Here is a 7,500-nt window from a genome sequence, read left to right as displayed (position 1 = left end):
GGAAAGCGCGCTCACAGAGTGAGTAGAATAAGACAGACCTCCGAATTGTGCAGTGCTGTCGGTCCCCAGGCCCAGCACTGAAAAACGTCATTACATAGGATGAGACATGGCAGCCTGATTTCTCTTAGAGCGATGTTCCTTCCTTCTCCAGGGGGGTCAGTGCATCTTCCTTGTTCGGCACACATGATTCTGATGGTCAGCCCTTTAGGAAAGAGTGCTCACGGAGTGAGTAGAATAAGACAGACCTCCCATGTGGGGAGTCGTGGCCTAATGGTTAGAGAGTCGGACTCCCAATCGAAAGGTTGTGAGTTCGAGTCCCGGGCCGGCAGGAATTGTGGGTGGGGGGAGTGCGTGTACAGTTCTCTCTCCACCTTCAATACCACGACTTAGGTTCCCTTGAGCAAGGCATCGAACCCCCAACTGCTCCCCGGGTGCCGCAGCATAAATGGCTGCCCACTGCTCCGGGTGTGTGCTCACAGTGTGTGTGTGTTCATTGCTCTGTGTGTGTGCATTTCAGATGGGTTAAATGCAGAGCACAAATTCTGAGTATGGGTCACCATACTTGGCTGAATGTCACTTCACTCACTCATTAACCATTTGTGCAGTGCTGTCGGTCCCCAGGGCCAGTACTGAAAAAGCCCATTACATAGGATGAGACATGGCAGCCTGATTTCTCCTCAGTGGGACTGCTGTTTTAGCCACTTCAAGGGCTAGCTTACAATCTCGGCTTGCTAGGTTGCAAGTAGGTCAGGCAGCAGTGTTACACACAACATGGCAGAAGGTGGTCTGCTTAATTCAAGTCCCTGTTTGGGCGAAGGTCAGTCTTCTTTTTGTAGGCCTCAGCTTGCTATCACTACGGTCCATCTCTTCTGCTGACTCTGTACTAGAGCGATGTTCCTTCCTGCTCCCGGGGATCAGTGCATCTCCCTTGTTCGGCAAACCTGATTCTGATGGTCATCCCTTTAGGAAAGAGTGCTCACAGAGTGAGTAGAATAAGACAGACTTCCCAATTGTGCAGTGCTGTCGGTCCCCAGGGCCAGTACTGAAAAACCCCATTACATAGGATGAGACATGGCAGCCTGATTTCTCCTCAGTGGGACCGCTGTTTTACCCGCTTGCAGGGCTAGCTTGCATTCTCCGCTTGCTGACTGAGCTGGGTTGGTTGCAAGTAGGTCAGGCAGCAGTGTTGGACACAAACTGAGCAGAAATTGGTCCACTCCCGTAGTCGTGGCCGAGTGATTAAGGCGATGGACTAGAAATCCATTGGGGTCTCCCCGCGCAGGTTCGAATCCTGCCGACTACGCTTTTTGCTGAAGGCCATGAGGCAAAGCATCCATGCATTTTTCACGGTCCTCGCACTTATTTGCGAAATGTCCAGTCCCTCTTCGATGGACAAACACGCCGCTGCTGCTTCTTGTATCCGGGCTCCAGGGGTTGTCTTGGGTGAGCCAGTGGCATGCCGTGATCGTATAGTGGTTAGTACTCTGTGTTGTGGCCGCAGCAACCCCCGTTCGAATCTGGGTCACGGCAACCCTTTGCCGTTGAGTATATGGGAAGGTTGAAAATTTTTTACCACCTCATCTTTCTGCGTGATTTTGTTTCTGAAGCTTGGCCTGTGCAGGGCGCCACCAGACAAGGGCACTTGCTTTCTAACATTAGGCGTAGTCGTGGCCGAGAGGTAAAGGCGATGGACTTGAAATCCATTGTGGTCTCCCCGCGCAGGTTCGAACTCTGCCGACTACGGGAGGGATTTGTAGTACTGCTTTAGCTTTCTGTGACGGTAATTGTACCTTCTATGGTCCTTCGCTCTCTGTGCCATAACTGCTTCTAGCTTTCATCCTCGTGACACCCGGGTCTCTTCTAGGCAGCTTGTTGTAAAACTGCTGCTTTATAAAAGGTGAGAAGACGGCGCTCCACAAGAGCCCGGATAGCTCAGTCGGTAGAGCATCGGACTTTTAATGTGAGGGTCCAGGGTTCAAGTCCCTGTTCAGGCGAAGGTCTGTCTGCTTTTGGCGGAGTCACCTTGCTATCACTACGGTCCATCTCTTCTTCTGAATCTGTACTGGAGCGGTGTTCCTTCCTGCTCCAGGGTATCAGTGCACCTCCCTTGTTTGGCACACCTGATTCTGATGGTCAGCTCGTTAGGAAAGCGGGCTCACAGAGAGAGTAGAATAAGACAGACTTCCCAATTGTGCAGTGCTGTCGGTCCCCAGGGCCAGTACTGAAAAACACCATTACAAAGGATGAGACATGGCAGCCTGATTTCTCCTCAGTGGGACTGCTGTTTTACCCGCTTCCAGGGCTAGCTTAAAATCTCGGCTTGCTAGGTTGCAAGGAGGTCAGGCAGCAGTGTTACACACAACATGGCAGAAGGTGGTCTGCTTAATTCAAGTCCCTGTTTGGGTGAAGGTCAGTCTTCTTTTTGTAGGCCTCAGCTTGCTATCACTACGGTCCATCTCTTCTGCTGACTCTGTACTAGAGCGATGTTCCTTCCTGCTCCCGGGGATCAGTGCATCTCCCTTGTTCGGCAAACCTGATTCTGATGGTCATCCCTTTAGGAAAGAGTGCTCACAGAGTGAGTAGAATAAGACAGACTTCCCAATTGTGCAGTGCTGTCGGTCCCCAGGGCCAGTACTGAAAAACCCCATTACATAGGATGAGACATGGCAGCCTGATTTCTCCTCAGTGGGACCGCTGTTTTACCCGCTTGCAGGGCTAGCTTGCATTCTCCGCTTGCTGACTGAGCTGGGTTGGTTGCAAGTAGGCCAGGCAGCAGTGTTGGACACAAACTGTGCAGAAATTGGTCCACTCCCGTAGTCGTGGCCGAGTGGTTAAGGCGATGTACTAGAAATCCTTTGGGGTCTCCCCACGCAGGTTCGAATCCTGCCGACTACGCTGTTTGCTGAAGGCCATGAGGCAAAGCATCCATGCATTTTTCACGGTCCTCGCACTTATTTGCGAAATGTCCAGTCCCTCTTCGATGGACAAACACGCCGCTGCTGCTTCTTGTATCCGGGCTCCAGGGGTTGTCTTGGTTGAGCCAGTGGCACGCCGTGATCGTATAGTGGTTAGTACTCTGCGTTGTGGCTGCAGCAACCCCGGTTCGAATCCGCGTCACGGCAACCCTTTGCCGTTGAGTATACGGGAAGGTTGAAATTTTTTACCACCTCATCTTTCTGCATGATTTTGTTTCTGAAGCTTGGCCTGTGCAGGGCGCCACCAGACAAGGGCGCTTGCTTTTTAACATTAGGCATAGTCGTGGCCAAGAGGTTAAGGCGATGGACTTGAAATCCATTGGGGTCTCCCCGCGCAGGTTCGAACTCTGCCGACTACGGGAGGGATTTGCAGTATTGCTTTAGATTTCTGTGACGGTAATTGTGCCTTCTATTGTCCTTCGCTCTCTGTGCCATAACTGCTTCTAGCTTTCATCCTCGTGACACCTGCGTCTCTTCTGGGCAGCTTGTTGTAAAACTGCTGCTTTATAAAAGGTGAGAAGCCAGTTCTCCACAAGAGCCCGGATAGCTCAGTCGGTAGAGCATCAGACTTTTAGTCTGAGGGTCTAGGGTTCAAGTCCCTGTTCGGGTGAAGGTCTGTCTGCTTTTGGCGGAGTCACCTTGCTATCACTACGGTCCATCTCTTCTTCTGAATCTGTAACGGAGCGGTGTTCCTTCCTGCTCCAGGGTATCAGTGCACCTCCCTTGTTTGGCACACCTGATTCTGATGGTCAGCTCGTTAGGAAAGAGTGCTCACGGAGTGAGTAGAATAAGACAGACCTCCCATTTGTGCAGTGCTGTCGGTCCCCAGGGCCAGTACTGAAAAACCCCATTACATAGGATGAGACATGGCAGCCTGATTTCTCCTCAGTGGGACTGCTGTTTTAGCCACTTCAAGGGCTAGCTTACAATCTCGGCTTGCTAGGTTGCAAGTAGGTCAGGCAGCAGTGTTACACACAACATGGCAGAAGGTGGTCTGCTTAATTCAAGTCCCTGTTTGGGCGAAGGTCAGTCTTCTTTTTGTAGGCCTCAGCTTGCTATCACTACGGTCCATCTCTTCTGCTGACTCTGTACTAGAGAGATGTTCCTTCCTGCTCCCGGGGATCAGTGCATCTCCCTTGTTCGGCACACCTGATTCTGATGGTCATCCCTTTAGGAAAGAGTGCTCACAGAGTGAGTAGATTAAGACAGACTTCCCAATTGTGCAGTGCTGTCGGTCCCCAGGGCCAGTACTGAAAAACCCCATTACATAGGATGAGACATGGCAGCCTGATTTCTCCACAGTGGGACCGCTGTTTTACCCGCTTGCAGGGCTAGCTTGCATTCTCCGCTTGCTGACTGAGCTGGGTTGGTTGCAAGTAGGTCAGGCAGCAGTGTTGGACACAAACTGAGCAGAAATTGGTCCACTCCCGTAGTCGTGGCTGAGTGGTTAAGGCGATGGACTAGAAATCCATTGGGGTCTCCCTGCGCAGGTTCTAATCCTGGCGACTACGCTGAAGGCCATGAGGCAAAGCATCCATGCATTTTTCACGGTCCTCGCACTTATTTGCGAAATGTCCAGTCCCTCTTCGATGGACAAACACGCCGCTGCTGCTTCTTGTATCCGGGCTCCAGGGGTTGTCTTGGGTGAGCCAGTGGCATGCTGTGATCGTATAGTGGTTAGTACTCTGTGTTGTGGCCGCAGCAACCCTGGTTCGATTCCGGGTCAGGGCAACCCTTTGCCCTTGAGTATACGGGAAGGTTGAAAATTTTTTACCACCTCATCTTTCTGCGTGATTTTGTTTCTGAATCTTGGCCTGTGCAGGGCGCCACCAGACAAGGGCGCTTGCTTTCTAACATTAGGCGTAGTCGTGGCCGAGAGGTTAAGGCGATGGACTTGAAATCCATTGGGGTCTCCCCGCGCAGGTTCGAACTCTGCCGACTATGGGAGGGATTTGCAGTATTGCTTTAGCTTTCTGTGACGGTAATTGTGCCTTCTATGGTCCTTCGCTCTCTGTGCCATAACTGCTTCTAGCTTTCATCCTCGTGACACCTGTGTCTCTTCTGGGCAGTTTGTTGTAAAACTGCTGCTTTATAAAAGGTGGGAAGCCAGTGCCTTAAGAGCCTGGATAGCTCAGTCGGTAGAGCATCAGGCTTTTAATCTGAGGGTCCAGGGTTCAAGTCCCTGTTCGGGTGAAGTTCTGTCTGCTTTTGGCAGAGGCACCTTGCTATCACTACGGTCCATCTCTTCTTCTGAATCTACTTGAGCTGTGTTCCTTCCTGCTCCAGGGTATCAGTGCACCTCCCTTGTTAGGCACACCTGATTCTGATGGTCAGCTCGTTAGGAAAGCGCGCTCACAGGGTGAGTAGAATAAGACAGACCTCCGAATTGTGCAGTGCTGTCGTTCCCAGGCCCAGCACTGAGAAACCCCATTACATAGGATGAGACATGGCAGCCTGATTTCTCCTCAGTGGGACTGCTGTTTTACCCGCTTCCAGGGCTAGCTTACAATCTCGGCTTGTTAGGTTGCAAGTAGGTCAGGCAGCAATGTGACACACAACAGGGCAGAAGGTGGTCTGCTTAATTCAAGTCCCTGTTCGGGCAAAGGTCTGTCTGCTTTTGGCGGAGTCACCTTGCTATCACTACGGTCCATCACTTCTTCTGAATCTGTACCGGAGCGGTGTTCCTTCCTGCTCCAGGGTATCAGTGCACCTCCCTTGTTTGGCACACCTGATTCTGATGGTCAGCTCGTTAGGAAAGCGCGCTCACAGAGTGAGTAGAATAAGACAGACCTTCGAATTGTGCAGTGCTGTCGGTCCCCAGGCCCAGCACTGAAAAACGTCATTACATAGGATGAGACATGGCAGCCTGATTTCTCCTCAGTGGGACTGCTGTTTTAGCCACTTCAAGGGCTAGCTTACAATCTCGGCTTGCTAGGTTGCAAGTAGGTCAGGCAGCAGTGTTACACACAACATGGCAGAAGGTGGTCTGCTTAATTCAAGTCCCTGTTTGGGCGAAGGTCAGTCTTCTTTTTGTAGGCCTCAGCTTGCTATCACTACGGTCCATCTCTTCTGCTGACTCTGTACTAGAGCGATGTTCCTTCCTGCTCCCGGGGATCAGTGCATCTCCCTTGTTCGGCAAACCTGATTCTGATGGTCAGCCCTTTAGGAAAGCGTGCTCACAGAGTACGTAGAATAAGACGGACTTTCCAATTGTGCAGTGCTGTCGGTCCCCAGGGCCAGTACTGAAAAACCCCATTACATAGGATGAGACATGGCAGCCTGATTTCTCCTCAGTGGGACTGCTGTTTTACCCGCTTCCAGTGCTAGCTTACAATCTCGGCTTTGCTAGGTTGCAAGTAGGTCAGGCAGCAATGTGACACACAACAGGGCAGAAGGTAGTCTGCTTAATTCAAGTCTCTGTTTGGGCGAAGGTCAGTCTACTTTTTGGAGGGCTCAGCTTGCTATCACTACGGGTCCATCTCTTCTGCTGACTCTGTATTAGAGCGATGTTCCTTCCTACAAACACGCCACTGCTGCTTCTTGTATCCGGGCTCCAGGGGTTGTCTTTGGTGAGCCAGTGGTGCGCCGTGATCGTATAGTGGTTAGTACTCTGTGTTGTGGCCGCAGCAACCCCTGTTCGAATCCGGGTCACGTCAACCCTTTGCCGTTGAGTATACGGGAAGGTTGAAAATTTTTTACCACCTCATCTTTCTGCGTGATTTTGTTTCTGAAGCTTGGCCTGTGCAGGGCGCCACCAGACAAGGGCGCTTGCTTTCTAACATTAGGCGTAGTCGTGGCCGAGAGGTAAAGGCGATGGACTTGAAATCCATTGGGGTCTCCCCGCGCATGTTCGAACTCTGCCGACTACGGGAGGGATTTGTAGTACTGCTTTAGCTTTCTGTGACGGTAATTGTGCCTTCTATGGTCCTTCGCTCTCTGTGCCATAACTGCTTCTAGCTTTCATCCTCGTGACACCTGGGTCTCTTCTAGGCAGCTTGTTGTAAAACTGCTGCTTTATAAAAGGTGAGAAGACAGTGCTCCACAAGAGCCCGGATAGCTCAGTCGGTAGAGCATCAGACTTTTAATCTGAGGGGCCAAGGTTCAAGTCCCTGTTCGGGCGAAGGTCTGTCTGCTTTTGGCGGAGTCACCTTGCTATCACTACGGTCCATCTCTTCTTCTGAATCTGTACTGGAGCGGTGTTCCTTCCTGCTCCAGGGTATCAGTGCACCTCCCTTGTTTGGCACATCTGATTCTGATGGTCAGCTCGTTAGGAAAGCGGGCTCACAGAGTGAGTAGAATAAGACAGACCTCCGAATTGTGCAGTGCTTTCGGTCCCAAGGCCCATCACTGAAAAACCCCATTACATAGGATGAGACATGGCAGCCAGATTTCTCCTCAGTGGGACTGCTTTTTTACCCGCTTACAGGGCTAGCTTGCAATCTCCGCTTGCTAGGTTGCAAGTAGGTCAGGCAGCAATGTGACACACAACAGGGCAGAAGGTAGTCTGCTTAATTCAAGTCCCTGT

At 51.4% G+C, this 7,500-nt stretch overlaps 4 non-coding genes across 4 annotated transcripts; all 4 read left to right on the top strand.

Annotated features, from left to right (window-relative positions):
* The first annotated feature begins 1,221 nt into the window (after positions 1 to 1,221).
* trnas-aga (transfer RNA serine (anticodon AGA)) lies at positions 1,222 to 1,303 on the top strand. Its single transcript has one exon. It is a non-coding gene; the product is annotated as a tRNA-Ser (tRNA).
* A 3,534-nt stretch (positions 1,304 to 4,837) lies between these two features.
* On the top strand, positions 4,838 to 4,919 carry trnas-uga (transfer RNA serine (anticodon UGA)). The gene has a single exon. It is a non-coding gene; the product is annotated as a tRNA-Ser (tRNA).
* Positions 4,920 to 5,095: 176 nt separating this feature from the next.
* Positions 5,096 to 5,168, top strand: trnak-uuu (transfer RNA lysine (anticodon UUU)). The gene has a single exon. It is a non-coding gene; the product is annotated as a tRNA-Lys (tRNA).
* A 1,854-nt stretch (positions 5,169 to 7,022) lies between these two features.
* On the top strand, positions 7,023 to 7,095 carry trnak-uuu (transfer RNA lysine (anticodon UUU)). Its single transcript has one exon. It is a non-coding gene; the product is annotated as a tRNA-Lys (tRNA).
* Positions 7,096 to 7,500: the final 405 nt, after the last annotated feature.

Source organism: Carassius carassius, chromosome 18 (genome assembly GCF_963082965.1).
Source record: "Carassius carassius chromosome 18, fCarCar2.1, whole genome shotgun sequence".
NCBI classification, from domain to species: Eukaryota; Metazoa; Chordata; class Actinopteri; order Cypriniformes; family Cyprinidae; genus Carassius; species Carassius carassius.
The sequence above is the reverse complement of the archived record's forward strand: the minus strand, read 5'-3'. Positions and strand labels throughout refer to the sequence as shown.